The sequence below is a fragment of the Acipenser ruthenus genome, chromosome 16 (genome assembly GCF_902713425.1).
Source record: "Acipenser ruthenus chromosome 16, fAciRut3.2 maternal haplotype, whole genome shotgun sequence".
Lineage (NCBI taxonomy): Eukaryota > Metazoa > Chordata > Actinopteri > Acipenseriformes > Acipenseridae > Acipenser > Acipenser ruthenus.
Genome location: NC_081204.1, coordinates 29,992,314 through 30,009,491, shown reverse-complemented (window position 1 = coordinate 30,009,491; position 17,178 = coordinate 29,992,314). Strand labels below are relative to the sequence as shown.

Here is a 17,178-nt window from a genome sequence, read left to right as displayed (position 1 = left end):
AATTAAATTGAACTGAAAATGTTGATTCCTGCCTGTAAATACTGTACAATTGATCTGAAGTGTTACAGTGCACTGTAGAACAGCATGGTGCCTCCACAAAATATTGGCAGAAGTGCACAGGGATTCCTCTAAAAGGCCATTTTGCATCACTTTCTCTTAATATGCTTAAGGTGAAACTAACAAGAGTCTTTGTTGCAGTAAGGAGTAATTAAATCAATGTCATGGTTATTTTCTTGCTAGTATTATACCATTCATAAACAATTTCAAACTAGAACATGTTAGGTCATTATGAGATTAAAAGCCTTTTTATTACAATGTTATCTTTGCACTAGAGAGAAAGAAATGTAGCGAGTAGAAAGCATTTTTCATGCTGACTTTCAATGGACAGGTGCTCTCAGTATAAACGAAGTGAATGGATAACTGCAAGTTAGAACTTACCAAGATGTAAAATATATCTCACAAGAAACTACTGCAGGTCAAGTAGGCAAACGTTTAGACTTCTGTACTAAAACATTGGTATTGGGGTTCATTTGATCAACCTATACCCCCCTGCCTGGATAACAAGTGTTTGTCTGGGGGGATTCTCTGGTTCTGTAAAATGCTCAAAATAATCTGCGTTGGATAATACCAGTAATAGGCTGCTGGATTTAGTTTTTCCTGAAGTGATGAATGAAAAAAAGAATAAAGTATCTAACACATGGACATGTGTCTAACCCCCTGCAGGGCAGTTATTTTAATAGGAGCAAACCAGATTAGCAGAATGAAGAGGAAGAATACTCAAGTGAAAATGTAATTATGGCTAAACAATGAACAATGTCTATATTCCCAACTAACTTGTGTAGACAGATATCTTTTTCCATTGTAGGATAGCTGACAGAACATTGAACATAGCTGTGGAAGGTACAGTACATTATAAAGGTCACTCAAGCCTTTTAGCTATGTATTTGTAAAATATAAATAGGCCACTGACCGTTTAAAGAGAATACTGTATACAACTCAAATATTTATTTACAATGACTGCTAAACCATTGTGTAATTGCATTAGTTCAATAACTTGTTTATGCAATAAGGTTTTGCAGAGGATTCTTGGGACAGGAAAGAAACAAACCACACATGTATTAAAGTAGGTACAGGAACACGTGCTGAAATCATTTAATCGGGTGTTGTTTGTTTTGGCCTTGATCTATTTCTAAACTCCACCGAAGCACCAGGTGTGCAATCTGAGCAGACAGCTGTTTTGTTTAGTGTCATTTTGCATTTCATGTTAATATGATTAGAGATTAATTTGACAAGTTGTCGTTACGTTAGTAATATTAGATGCTGCAACTTCATAGACTGCCCTACTTAAAAATTAAAAATAAATTAATTAAAACGAATTACACCAAAGCAATGCTCATGAGACAAGTCATTTACGTAGTGTACAGACATGCATAACAACATAGACATCAGCCCCCAGATTTCAGCACAAGAGCTCTGTACATGTTGGGTCATATTTAGTTATTTATTTATTCATGAAAGTGTATTTATTTTGCCAATTTACTATCTACCTACTTATCTATATAAATATAACAGCCTGATATGGGGTGTGTGTGTGTGTGTGTATTTTATATATATATATATATATATATATATATATATATATATATAGATATAGATATAGATATAGATATAGAATGGGAGGCGCAGGAACTGGCTTTGAATGGTTTTAAACGATATGAATATCTGTCTAGTTTTCTCATCATACCACCTTATATTGCTCTCTGATGTCAGCGCTGGCAACATTAGCTTGCCTTTGCCTCCCTCCCCTGCCGAAGCTCTGCCGTTTAAAAATGTGCATCTTTATTTGAGCCCGTCTGTTTGCACTTTCATTCATTTGCTGTGCACATTCAATGGATTTTAGGGAGGCAAGATCGTCGAAGGCTGTGTAAGGAAGCAGGCGCCACTGCTGATCGGATAACAAGGTAAGCGGCGAGAAACTGCTTCTTTATTCTCTATAAGAGTCTGCTGCAATGCAATTTGATAAAAGAACTACAAAAAAGGAGAGAAAAAAGCTTGGGATCTCAACCTTGTTTTTTTGTTAACAAGTACATATTTATATAAAATAAAATCACAAAAACATAAACATACGTTGGAACGCATCTGCATGCGAATTACGCAGTTAAATGCAACTGTTTTATTGATAAGAAATTCCAGTAATCTTGGCTTGCATGCCTTGTTTGTATTGAGGTTAGCTTGGGGGAACTAAAGCCCTCTGTGTTTGTCAGGATATCCATACAACACAGGACTTATGGAATTGTTGGGCTTGCTTTAGTTCTCATTGTTCGTTCTTATGTGATTTAGGAGCACTAACAGAAAATTCCCTTTCCTGCACATGAATGTTACGCTAATGCGAATGGGCACAAAAAGATTTGATGTGATTCTGCAGATTAGGACTCGAGGCACTGGAGAGAGCATAACCTGTAATGCATGTAACATCTCGGAGCCCTTTAAAATACAAACCGCAATGGAAGTGGGACGCAGTTTTGTAGAGTGAAAAAACAAAAACGCGAAAGTGTGTTTGATTGGACCATTAACCAGACCGTATAATTGGAAGAATAGAAAGGAAGCTTTGATTTTGGGTGACAGCACACGTTTACCATGGATGCAGTACATGTGGAAAACGATACCCTATCGAAATAAAACCAGTGGAAGCAACATGCGATCTAAGACCCAGACTTTGATCCAGAGGCTTAGGCAAGAAAACCAGATATACCCTACCGCTGCGTTAACTACAGTGTGTGCAATCTGTAATACGGTATTCACAACATCAACTGTGTCTACATTTTGTCTACAGATTTGTCTACAGAGAATCATTCTCAGTTATGTATTTTTCTCTCTCATGTCATTGTATAGCTTTTATTCTCGTGGTTTTTTCTTTTTTCCACCCAGCTGCCAATGCTTTAATCGGAGTGCGAAGATTCCAATATGGAACGTGCTTTGATCTTCTTTGAAGCTCCGACAGCACTTTCAATACAGTTCTGTGAGTCTAGAGTAAAAAAAAAAAAATAGCTAGGTAGGGTTAAGACTTAATGAAGGGTCAAAGGTGCAGGGCAGGGGCCCCAGTTACCCCCTGATCTTTGCTGCATATTAGCGAAGGAGGGCATTTCAGAGCACAGGAACTCTAATATGGACTGTGACATCATTTTAGGCCATGTAAGCCCATTTTTGTGATTGTAGTGTAGTTCTTAGGCAAGGCTTTGGAGAACCATTAGATTTGACCTCCAGTTCAGTTAATCAAGTCATGCGACTAGGTACCTCAATATTAGTGACAGCTAACCAATTGAATCATCCACTCAGGCCAGCTGTCCCCACTGTGACAATACCCTTCTTACTTTTTTTTACGAATGATTCTTTCACAAATAAAATATTTATTCTAGTATTGTATTTTTGGCACAGTATGCTTGAGTGTATTTATGTAATAATCTGTTCTAGATGTGTGGTGCAGTGTTTTAGCCTGTAAGGGTTACTAAGTTATATTACAATACAAGGGTGGGTGATACTGTTAGTAAATATATATATATATATATATATATATATATATATATATATATATATATATATATATATATATATATATATATATATATATACACACACACACATGAATTTTGAAGAGAAAATATAACTCCCACAAATCTGAGAAGAAAAATGTTTATTGATTGAGAATGTGATGTTTATTTGACTTTCAGCTTTACACAGAGCAGCATGAAGAAACAAAGCCATGCAACAAACCTCTTACAAGCTCTGTGGCCCTAGAGCAAGGCTGTCAATTTATTTTGGTATAAAAATATTATTTCTTGAGAAATATTGTTGCCTTGAAATGTTGTAAACTAGATCTGTTGAATGGAACATGTGCATGCAAACTGTTGACATGTTCAAATGATCAGAAACTTCCACACATTACTGCACACACACGTCCTTGCATTCAAGCAGAAATGTACTTGTCATGTGACTTAAATATTAAATATAACACATTTCCATCTAATATACCAGACATTCCCAAAAATAACAGACATAACACAGAGGCTGCAGCTGCCGTAGGCAATAGAACTGACTTCAGTACTGTCCTTGATGTATAGCAACCATGCCCCTCACCCTCTTTCTAAATCTCCGTGCTGTATTGCGGTCTTTGATCTATGGAGATTGTGTGCTCCAACCTCACCCAACCCCTTTGTTATGAGACCATCTCTGATTTACTGTATGTCTTCCACCCCTTGGCTCCCAGTGACATTAAGTCATATTAAAATCCCAGTCCTAATAAAGCACACCTTTTATTTAATAGATGGTGAAATCCATGGCTACCCTGGGGCAGAGTAATTATGTCAAGGTGGGAGTGTAGAGGTCATTATAATACAATTCTAGCAACTCGTATGGGACCCTTTATTATTAGTTGGACAGTCGAAACCATTCGACTTATTATTTACGATACGTTGATCTCGAGCGTTAGTTCAAAGCTGAAATCTGCACAATCACGTTGAAAAAAATTTTTTGGGTCCTGGTTTTCCATAGTTTAACCCTTCTTTATTAGAAACTAAACTGTGTTGATTGTCCGGTTTGTTTACATTCTCACTGGTAGTTTAAGCTTTAAGCACACATGTCTTCTCCCTTGTCAAAGCTTTTAGAACCTCTCTGAGCTGAACAGGCATGCTCTTGCTTCCAGCTGCAGCAGCATGAGGTTAGACCTTTAGAGATGTTACTTTCAGCGTGGGAGGGATGATTTTAATGATATTAACACCTGCATATCTGAATATAGTCATCCTTTAATGAGTAAGTAGCTTTAAATACTTTAGTTGGCGATGGCTCTTACTTCTATAGAGACACACTGTACTGATCTAGTCAATGTTACATCTATCCATGACAGGTAATTAGATCTCAAGGGCAGCTTCCGAACTCAGGTGAAAGCACATTAACGTAGAAAAACGTAATGTAGTATTTCAATAATTGCAACAAGAACCACTGATTGCAAACCTCATTAAAAAAGTAAGGGGGTGGTAAAAGAAAGTCTTAATCCGCTAACGTGTTATTTATCATTTATTGTTACAAACAGACATATCAAAAACTTTTCAAAAGGCTGGGTAGAGTCTTCGTAAAGCTCTAGAAAACTTGAGGCAGACAGGTTTACTGATATGGGGGGGTGGGGTGTGTTTCAACAGTAGAACTGGTCCCGGCCTGTCGGGGGCGGATCTGAGTATTTGGACCAGGCCAGGAGCACCCTTGGCACAATACTCGATATATAAGAACCTTTTGCAGTGATGTAAAAGTTAAGAAACGTTTTAGTGGCAGGAAGGAGCAGTTTTAGGCCTTGATGTCTTCATTCCAACATAACTTGTTCATTGGGTCTGGTATAGCATATAGACAGGGAATTTCAGGTGGTTATGAAAACAATCTCCCTTACCTTCAATGCCTTCAATGGTATGAAACTGAAATAAAACATTCTGCAGATCAATTTGACATTAATTACTATGAACATATGTTACACAGCAGTACAAAGTGCAGCAAGATCAATACTAAATGTAACAAAACGAAAAATAAAATGATGGAAATTGTACCGTTGCTGTGGCAACTACTGTACATAGGTCTATTTTACACTGACAATGCAGTTTTGTGTCATAAACCTATTTTAGGTTCAAATTTGTTGGGGTTCTATGCATGGGTAATTGGTTTGTAAGTAACTGTCAATGGTTGTGAGTGTAGGAATGGAAATGCCTCACTGTTGGTTCTGAGAGACCCCAGTGGGAATGGAAATGCACTCTTTGTAAGGGCCTGGAATTAAAAACATGTTGAATGGCAATGGAGCTTAACTCCCTGATTCATCTTCTCGTATTGAAGAGAATGGGGGGGGGGGGGGGGTGCAACAGGAACGAACAAAAGAAATAAAATAGCTGATTGTCCACTGCCTGCTCCAGCATGCTGAATTGCATCAGGGAGGTGGGAGAAAAAAAACAAAAAATCTATTTGCTTACTCTATAAATCTGAATGCCTTGGACGCCTGTGGTGTCGAGTGGACCAGCAGCTATTATTTGAAATGTGGTAACATATGCTTTCTTATTAACATGGATGGTGTTTATGGCTGGCGGTGGGCTTGCGAGACACATTTATGTTGGTTATTTACTGTCTTGCACTGTTGGCCTTGCGCTAGGACTGTGCATCCAGCTCTCCACCCTGAACGCACAGCTCACCACAAACGTGCTACTCATTCATCCGCTTTGACTACACCGCAGCCTTTCACAGGCAATACAAAAGAGACTTTAATTAGATTTCTTTGGGGGGGGGGGGGGGGAGATGCCTTTGGTCACTGAGAGAAGCATTTTGCTAAATAACGTTTCTTGTAGGTGTCACGAGTGTGGTTCAGTGGTTAGGGGTCCAAGTACAGTCCTGGGTTTGAGCCCCAGATCACAGCCCAGTATTCTCTCCAGGTTAAAATAGAAGGAAACCTATCATGCTTTTTCTACCTCTTAGAATCCCTGGAGGTGTTTTTATATACTGTCAACCAAACCTATCCTCCATTAAATTGGATGCACACAGTATTCAACCTGTAGGAAATAAATCTGCAGTTTGTACATTTGCTGCAGAACATATGTATATGAATAAAATAATCCATGTTCTGCGAAGTTTTGAAAGTTTCCTCCTATTCCCTTCTTCAATACCAGAGAGAACACTACAGCCCACTATAGTCCTTTTCTTCTTGCCAGACATGCCCACTATCAGCCCTCGGAGGCAGTCTGACCTGCTGTCTTGACCGTACTATCCATGTGACTGAAACAAGTTGCTAATATATATTACAGAATATACAAAATGTCAGCAGTTTCTTATAAGAATATTACTAAATCCATTCTGTTTTTGTTGGGGTTAAACATGGTTTAAGACGCCTAATAAATATTTTATTGGTGACAGTATGCACTCATTTGACTCAGACATGGATAAGGTTTACATATGAAGTCGTGCACATGGCAGTGAATAAATGAATCAGTCTGCTGTATCAGGAATCTATTGGAGATGAAAGGTTACTTGTAGTGCAGCTGACGATTGGCTGTGTGCTGCCTTCTTAATTCACCAACATTTTGCCCTCAGTAAGTGATTGCATTGTGAATAACAAAGAACTTCCATTTACATAGGCATTTATATGTAAGGCATTAAACCCATCTGCTGAATAACATAGTAGTGTTATCTCTGATATAAATGTTTGATTCCACATAATAACTGTGTCTGCTTGTGTCAAAACCAAAGTCATTTCAGAGCTATATATATAAAATTAGCCTTCCCCTATAAAATGTTACCACAGTAAAAACACAGCAAAGTGTAATCAAGCACAGTGAAAGCATGGTAAAGCATAGGTAAGCATTGCAAATAATTGGAAGGTATAGTGAAGCATATTAATAAACATGGCAAACCAGATACACTGCACAAGTACTGTGGTACTCCTTTGTAAGGGTTATTATTGCATAACTGATAGCAACCCCTCCATATTGAAATGTATGACCCGAAGGAGATGTTGATCAGCACGGATTCAGAAAAGCACTTTGTCATAAACTGCCATGCAACAACAATGGAGAAGAGTTTTGAAACTGTGCTTGAAAAGTAAAATCACTTGAAAATGCTCTGTAAATCAAACGAGCGGTGCTTTTCAAACCGCTTGCTATTATTCCCCTTCATTCGCTTCTAAAGACCGATGTGTGTCACTGTGTTCTTTGGGGCCTCTTTGTTTAATAGTCTCGGTTCTTCTTTTCCTCATGCCTCATTAATCCGCAAATACAGATTCATATATAAACAGTGCTATTATTAGATTCATTTCACTTGTATCATTTTCATCTGCAGTTAATCTGCTCAGGATATTTAACAGTTCTCCTATTAATCTGCTCTTATTAGGAAGGTGCTCTTTATTTGGCCTTGTAACTAGAACTGCCGAGAGTGGAAAGAGGCTAAATTCAACAGTGAGAGATATGCCACTCTGTCTTCTTGTACACAGACTCAAGGGCATCTCTATCCACTGCCAAGCCAGTGTGGGACAATGCTATTCTTCTCTGCCCCTGCTAGCACTGGAGGTACTTGAATGAGACAAAGCCATGTAGAAGACCTCGATCTCTATGCCAACGCTATAGACACTGTAGATATTCTTTAACATTTGTGGCCCCTTGAAATATTTCATGGGGCCACATAATTTTTTCTTATTTCTTCTCATATTTAAGGAACTTAGTATTTTAGAAAGTTACGGAACTAAGCATTTCAGTACTGGTTTTAGTTTTGTTTACAGAAGTGTTGTGTTTTTAGCTGCAATTATTGCCCCTATCCCTGTAGTGTATTGCACTGAACATACATGCCAGCTGTCCTTTATACAGTATGAAAACAAAACCTCTCTGACAGTACCTGTAGGTCAGCCTTGGAGAAACATGTCGCATACCTCTTTAGCTGCTTGGTTAGACAGCTAAAGCAAGCAGATAGTACCTCTTAATGTCATCGCTGGCCTGTCAGGTTACTGCTCGCTGTGTACAGTAAACTGAAAGTTGTATTTTCACAGACTCGCTGATTTGACGCAGCCTCTGTGTAGAGAGAATTTCTGCTGGCTAGAGATAATGGAGCTTATCATTCAGCTCAGCGTTTTTTTTAATGATTTAGAACCAGGTTTTGATATTAATGTAACCCTTTAATTACCATGTATTTGGCCTGTGGGTAGGTTCACTGCTGTTAAAGACGTGGTGCCTCACACAGTTTAAAACACACAGTTTATTCCTCAGTGTAACAGAGAGGCTCCAGAACAGGCTTGCAGCTGAAACTACCTTTATGGAATGGTGTTACACTTGAAAGTCAACAAGTCATGCTTACAAATGAAGCAGAATGCACATAAGGCTAAACTGTGGAAGTATGTAGTAAATAACCAATAAATCTTTTTTTGTGTGTATTTTAACACCGAACAGGAATTTAATGTACTGCAGCTTTAATTGAACACGCAATTACAAAGTAAGTTGTTGCCATTGTTTTAGTAGCAGATATAGGTATTGATTTTTTTCAGTGCCAGTTATTTGTGCTTTAGGCTTTTATTAAGGCTTAGAAACCAGGCTGTCCAGGGACCACTTCATTCATTGCCTGCGGAGGATGCTGGCATCTTGGATAATTTGCTGTGTGCGAGGCAGAGACGTCCTCAAAGCTGAGATTTCAGAGAGGTGGAGGTGGTGGCAGCAAATCCTGTCTGCAGCAACATGCCCAGCCCCTGGGTTGATATCCCCCATCCCAGTAAAGGCTTGTTTATCAAGGCTCTGTGCCACATCATCCTGCCTGATGAGAACAGTCTCCTGGCTCTTTTATGTATTGAGCACTAAGGTCACTCTGCAGAGCTGTAATTAATTCAGGTTGGTTTTATTCTGCACTTTAGGTGTGCAGTTTCCATTAGAGCTCTGCTGCTATCGCATCATTGTTATAAACTCCAGTATCTCTCATGCACCAATCCTTCACCTGACCTGCAGGTTACAGAAATGTAGGCCAAAGAGACATTAGACAGAGTGTCAGCTCCCTGTAACATGAGTGCAACTCTCTGTGCATTGTGGATGGGTTTTGATATATATGTACAGCTCAGGCCCCCTTGGCTCCTCCATATCTATTCTATTGCAGGACTTTATTCAATTGAGCCCTTTGTTTCAAATAGGCTTTTAAATATCTGTTTGCTCTTCAGCAGCAGGATCAATGAAATCATTGAGGACATGTTTGAAAGAATGGGGTCAATGGATCTAAATACCACCATTGTGGAAATCATTGAAAGTAGGGGAATGTAAAATGCAACCTCTACGACAGTGGCGGTATTTAGATCAATTGAATAGACCCCAAAGTTTTGTAATGCAATGGAATGGAATAGAAGAGCCAAAGTCACCCCAAACCGACTTACAATTGTTACAAGATATCACATTATTTTTACATACAATTACATTATTTTTTTACACATTATTTTTACATACAATTACCCATTTATACAGTTGGGTTTTTACTGGAGCAATCTAGGTAAAGTACCTTGCTCAAGGGTACAGCAGCAGTGTCCCTCACCTGGGATTGAACCCACGACCCTCCGGTCAAGAGTCCAGAGCCCTAACCACTAGAAAAATGCCTCTGTGCATGTACATTCAACACAGTACATTTGGCGATAACATCATTTGAAATTTACAAAAACATGGATTTAATATTCTTCTGTATGTTGGCAAAGAGAATAAATGTATATGTTGCTGATAGATATACTGTATATATCGAAGTTCATGTGGAATTCATAAAGAAACCACAGAGAATTTGAAAAAAAAAGGAATTAAGCTTATAGCTTTTACCCAAAAATGGTTAAGACTGGCATCACATTGAATTTGAAATCGCCTACATATTTTTTTTTTAACAACTGTACTTGTGGGATGTGTTGCACCAGCCACAATTGTAGAAAAAAAAAGATTCTTCTAGCCCTGCAAACCAGCCTGGTTTTTACATTTATGTTTGGGATGCTGGAGAATATCTATTAAACTCTATGTAGAAATGTGCCTATATGCTGCCGGTATATTAGCGTAGAATTCTTTAAAAAAAAAAAAATCCATCAAGGCCTAATGACAAAGAATTCCTCCTTGCTAACCTTGTTCAGTTTGCTCCACACCCACCCCTCAATATGTTTTCCTTCATCTTTGGAAAGAAAGGAGCTGTTTTTGATGCAGAAAAATGGATCTGAGGCGGTCAGCATTGACAGGGCTGTGTAGCTGACAGCCTGGTGTGTCGTCTGGATGTGAGTTGTGTTTACGTGGGACGGGAGGGGAAATTCAGAACTGAAATTCAATTAAAAATGAAAACGAGAAAGAAAAAAAATCAAAGGGAACTAAATGTTATAATTAAAGCTTCTTGTGTTAAATACTACAGAGGAAAATTAATTAGTGCAGACAAGGGTGCCTTTATTCCTCCACCTTTAATGAATTACTCAGAATAAAATGACATCATTTCATCAGATGCTAATTTCACTCCAAAGGGAAATCTCTCTCAATACTGTTAATTCTGCTGCATTTCTCTCCTTTAAATCATCTTAATTAAAGTAGCGTGTTAATGTTGAGAGGGACAGCTTTTAATAAGGCTGTGAAAAACAAATCTACTGTGTATACCACATCCAGATAATAATATTTTAAATGATGCACACATTGGTGTCATTGGGTTTCACAACGTTAACCCATAGAGTTCACATAAACAGTTTAAAAACTGAAGGAATAGGAGCCAAGACTGCTTTGGCATGCATAAGTCTTCTGTACTACTCAATTAGTACATACCAATGGGATGTTGTTTATAAAGCCCTTGAGTGACTATACTTCAGGGTGTGAATACCACTGGTTACACCAGCTGTACCTGGAGGACAGATTCTGTGAGGTTCTGTCTGCTCTTTGTAGTTTAAAGACCCCATTGCATTTGTTTGAAGTTACCTTTCCCACTGATGTGGGCACAAGTGAAAATACTGCATAGCAGATCTACCGAGCATAAATATTTTCCATTAAAGAAAATGAATGGTTTATATTGGAACCTGGAAGGTGATTGCTATATGGGGGAGGGGGATGTTGTTGTAGTCATCAGTACATGGATGCAGCTGCTCTTGTTATTTGTTTATTTAGACACCTTTATCCAAGGCGACTTACAGAGATTCGGGTGTGTGAACTGTGCATCAGCTGCAGAGTCACTTACAATTACGTCTCACCCACACAAGGAGGTGAAGTGACATGCTCAGGGTCACACAATGAGTCAGTAGCTGAGGTGGGATTTGAACTGGGGACCTCCTGGTTACAAGCCCTTTTCTTTAACCACTGGACCACACAGCCTCCAGCGTCTTGTGCAGCTCTGTGCCCTGTGCTGAAATCCATTTATATTAGATATCCTTATTTTTGCAATTCAGACGTTTCATTTTTTTTTTTTACTGTTCAGACCTCAGATTCTAAATCCGCTTGACTGTCAGGAATATTTAATGGCACCCAGAGAGAGGTGATGCATTGTTTGCTCTGCCAAGACACTTCCTCTTTTGACCTCTTCACTTGCAGCCCTATCATGGAATTTATCAAGTTGGTCTCCGCACTGAGGTAAAGACAGCAAAGCCTTCCAGAGACTGTTGGCTGGCTAATGGCCTGTCTTCTTTTCGGTCAAAGAGTAAATCATTCAGCAAACCACACAGCGGTGAAGCGCAAGACTTATTCAGGGAATGCCTGCAGTGGATCTTTGTAACCAATATTATTTTTGTATGGCTTTTTGTTACCTCATAGTTGTAGAACACTGATACTAATAGGTTAAAATGGTTAAATAAGTTATTGTGATTGGTATCCCTTAAATGTTGTTTTAATGTACTAAGTATTTCAAAGGCTATTTATTTATTTATTTATTTATTTATTTATTTATTTATTTATTATGTTCTGTTGTTGAATATTGTGCAAGTCTAGTTTTGCTATCTCATTTGAATTCTATTTTATTAAGCTTTTTATGTTACACATATAACTGAGAGATTCCCTCATTCTTATTTCTTTGAAGCCGGTCCAGGTGGTCACTGGTTTGCAATACTGATACAGAGCACAGCGACAAAAGACTTATCTTGTGAGTGTTAACACATCCACCGAACACGAATAAAGACAAGTTAATGGAATGACACACGCACAGTACATATTAACAGGAGAACAACAGCACTGTTCCCAGTAACGACTCGGCTAAAGGCTCCCAGGCGCTCGTAAAACAGATCAGCTTCCCTGTGTTCTCCTGCAGCAGTTCTATGTTAAGAATGCATTACATTGTTCTGAGGGGTTCCACCATTCAGGCAATGTCACAGCAGGTCTATCAATTGATTAAAATATTAATATCGCCATAGTCTAAAACCTTAAAACAGGACCCTTTATACAGACAGAAAACCCACTTACCGTAGATGTTTTGATTTTCATAACCTTGCTAGACAAGTTTTGGGATCTGCAGCTGTTTAGATAGACCGAATAGATCCTATTGGAAGTTGCCCACTGTTTATAACCGATCTTGCACCACTGGAGTCAATACATTTCCATGTATATTTCTATATTTAGAGATGCAGCTTGGCTCTTGGGGTGTAATAAGTAATATTATCTCAAGTGGGAGGCACATATGCTGGTTCCATATGGGGTGTCTCATCTTCCCCAGTAGACTCAAATGTTTCTAGTTAATTTGGTACAACTGAAAGTCACCACCATCTGGGCTTTGTCAGGCCTGTTAATAAAATCACCAAAAAAAAAAATAAAGCTTTGAGTTTATTGGGAAAAGCAGTGATTTTCAAGTAGAAGAGAACTCCCCAGCCACCAAAATTAAGACTAAATTGTTTCTGTAATTGTAATTGTTTAAGTGATTAATACCGGCTGGCTGACTGTGGCTGTGTTTCTATTTTTCTTTTGCTTGGAATGAGCTCCAAGCAAGTTCTTTATGACAGCTGCTGTCATGCTGCAACTGAAACTGCGTACCTGAGTAGCTGAGAGAAGACGTACAGTATGTGCACAAGGGACACACTCTGTTCTTATTATACCAGTAGAATTACTGGAGTGCAGTTGGGAGACAGAGGGGGCAAGTTAGTTTCCTATCATTTTAAAAATAATTTTAAAATGTTGTAAACTAAGCAGTTTTGGCATGTGTGGGTTATAAGAACTCTAGAAAGGAATCAACTTTTTTGTTCATAGTTTTTTTTTTTTTTTGGTTATCAGTTAATATTTCCAGTTGGTTGTCTGCTGTGATACAAGAACACTGAGTGGCTGTTTTTTTGTTCACTAGCTCACTCTTTGTTTTTTTGTTCACTAGTTCACTCTTTGTGTTTTTGTTCACTAGCTCCCTCTGTGTTTTTGTTCACTAGCTCACTCTGTTTTTGTTCACTAGCTCCCTCTTTGTGTTTTTGTTCAGTAGTTCACTCTTTGTGTTTTTGTTCACTAGCTCCCTCTGTGTTTTTGTTCACTAGCTCACTCTGTTTTTGTTCACTAGCTCACTCTGTTTTTGTTCACTAGCTCCCTCTTTGTGTTTTTGTTCACTAGCTCACTCTTTGTGTTTTTGTTCACTAGCTCACTCTTTTTGTTTTGGTGAGCTGAGTTTAATCCCGGGTTGACAACTCAACCAACGTTTTGGCTAGTGAAAAAGAGACCTTGTAGTTTGCCTACTACTGTGTCAGGTGTAGTGTTCAGCCGTCTCTTTTTTAAACTGCTTGTGTTATTAATCCCCAGAAACAAAAGATGTGTTTTCCAGTTTGCAGCCCGGGCAGCAGCCACCACTCCCAGCAATGAAAAGGTCAATGATTATACGAGAGAAAATCTGAAATAAGAATCTTCATTAGAGGACGCACTCCTCTGGAGATCAATAAAGCCAGTGGGTCCGTGGAGGGGGATGATTTATGAAAGCTCTGCTCTATAATCCATCTCATTTTCTATCACATTAAACTTTAAAAGCAGCAAATGCTGTAAAGTCTTTTTTATTTTAATTCGCCAATAAAAATACCAAAAGCACAATGCAAATGAACAAGGTCTAAGACCACTCTAGCACTCTCAGGTTTCACTGGGATGTCTCTGCTAGGCTTTGCTGTGACTTCACCACTTATTTATACTGTGTGCCAGTGGAGAATGGACATTTCTTGGCCTTGTCTCACACTACACATTGCAACTTATGCCACATTTCCATCAGGACCATGAAACCAGTGTGTAAAACTCAATCTCTTTTTGTGCCAACATCAAATTGGGGCTGCAGCCAGTTCTATCTGCAATTTACAATCCAATTTGCAACTGGATATTACACAAAAGTAAAAAATCACTTGCATGTATCTTTGTATGTATTTTTTTATTTTTTATAAATTCTATATTGATGAAGGAATTCACCAATCTCCAATACTCCTCTGACAGTAAAACAAACTGCCTCTCGCCTCTCATGAGATTGAGTTCTGCCAGCCCGCATTCCTCACTGAGGCTGACAGAGTACCAGCTGAAATCGATTGGTTCTCGATCTGCTTCTGATGGAAATGAACAGGTCTGATTTGAAATCACTGTCAAGTCCGTTCTAGATGGGGAATGTAGCTAACCACTGCCAGTGTTAGTGTGAGCTGTACAATGTCTGGAAAGGGCAGGGAATGGTAACACACAGATCAGGAACATGTCATTGTCAACAGTGAGAGGCCTGGGATTGAAACTGTGGAGAAAGCACTATTTGTCACAGTCTTTTAAGTGACTCTGTCCTTACCCTGTCACTAGCCTTTTTCGTCAAAAAGGTACATTTAAAAAAATGTAAGGATGAGATTGCAGCCTCTATTATAGGAGAGTGGCATAAGGCTTAAACTGGCTACTTTTCAGTGGCCAAATATTGGATGGTCACTGTGCTCCCTAAAATAGTTTAAGGTTAGGGAGAGTTGGTTAATTCCTTACAATGTTGCAGTGATAGTCCTTGGAGACAATAGGAAAGGCCTTTGCTGTACTCCTGACCATGCAAGCAGCTTATTAATTATTCCTACATCGCTTCAAACACTCAATCATGAATTCAAGTAGACAACGGGCTGTCTAGTTCCATCATCACTGGGTTAGTAGTGCCATCATCACTGGAAATCTGCATGACTTGGTGTCTTGTAAGTATAACATTATTATATTATTACAGCACACAAATGATTGGCTTTCTGTCAGAGTGAAGTAAAAAGGAATTGTGTCACCTCTGGGGATGAGGCATAGAAGATGGAAATGATGTTCTGCCGTTGAACATGCACAAGAGCTGCTCTTCAGCTGGGTTGCTTATTTAACATGACAAGCACTGTGTCTCTCATCATTTAGGACCAAATGTCAGGGGATTGGAACAGCGTGCGCTCTGCATGCGAGAGGCTCCTGAGTGTGCATCGCTGTGCTGGCAGTGAAATAGCTTGCCTGAGATTTGCTGTGACTTCAAGACTAGGAATGGGAAAGCAAGGCTGGCACTTGCTAATTTAGTCAGGTAGAGGGGGAAAGGCAGAGGGCTGCTAATGAATGCTTTTCCTTGCAGCTTCCTCAGAGCTGGAGATGAGGGGACTCAGTTCCCCTCTGAGTCCCAAAGTCAAAAGCTATTTCTTTTTGATAATGGTGTGAAATTAGTTCAGGTGGTGTTTGCACCTGTTTGCTTGGAACCATGCCGAGAACGCGTTTAGCCATTCTTGGCAATTGTAACTACAGTTTTACACAGAATCCATGGAGCAGCTGTGCTTTCCTGTCCTGTTAGACTAAAGAGCTTTTTATTTGGAAATGCTGCAAAGTGGTGGGTCTCACCACTGTTTTACCCAGCCAGCATCAATAAAGGTGTTCTTGTATAGCTACTGTAGTGTTAGGCAATATTTATTCAAATTGGATTTTTACATATCCCACTTCGTGGCTGCATATAATTGTTCTTTATTGTGGGGAATGTCAGCACTTCTCTTGAAGGGAGTCTGAAAACTGAGTTTTCTGTCTACCCGGAGTGACCGTGTCTTTAACAAACACTTGCGCTGCCCAATATCAATATGTTTACTTTCCCACTCACAGCAAGGGAACAGGACCTCTTTGTACAGAAGCTTATATGCTCAGAGGAGTATCCAGTATAAATCCCCTTTATCCCTCTCTCTCTCTCTCTCTCACTCTCTCCTCACTCTCTCCACCCCCAGTGAACTTTGGAATGTGTGCCTACAAGGCTATAAATATTACAATGATAACTGTACTGAACGACGTTCATACATACTGCAGAGACAGGTCCTGATTTTCTTCTGTAAAGCCAATCGAGGGGGAGCCTGCAAGCTGCAAGGGCCCGGATTTTTTTATTTTTTAAGCCACAGCTAGAATTTGAATTATGAATGACAGTTATAGCTCCGAAAATAGCTGGCTTTTTCTCTTTCTGCTCGCTGCCAGCCGTGCATTAAAGTTTTATGGCACCGTTTCCAGCTGTCGTTTGGAGGTGTATTAAAATTGCACAGCTCTGCACTTTTGCTCAGGGATTTATGTGGGATGCTACAGGTCTTCTGTTTTTTTATTTATCTTTAAATATTCTTTCTTAGATTCTTAAGCTCAGTCAGTTGCCAACTTGCTCCCTAGTTGGTGTTTTTGCATTAACCCGGATGGGCTCTGTTTGCCAGTGCTTGTCTGTGGACTGCGTAAGGTACCTACACTATATGTATGTATGTATACTATTTCCATTAGA

General features: G+C 39.1%; 1 protein-coding gene across 2 annotated transcripts in view; it reads left to right on the top strand.

The window, feature by feature from the left end:
• Positions 1–1,691: 1,691 nt before the first annotated feature.
• The window catches only part of LOC117411758 (dystrophin-related protein 2-like), a 55,691-nt gene continuing 40,204 nt past the window's right edge, over positions 1,692–17,178 (top strand). For both annotated transcript variants that reach the window (XM_034903151.2, XM_058989338.1), the window contains exon 1: positions 1,692–1,961. The gene's annotated coding sequence lies outside the window, so the exon portion shown is untranslated. The remainder of the gene's footprint in view (positions 1,962–17,178) is intronic.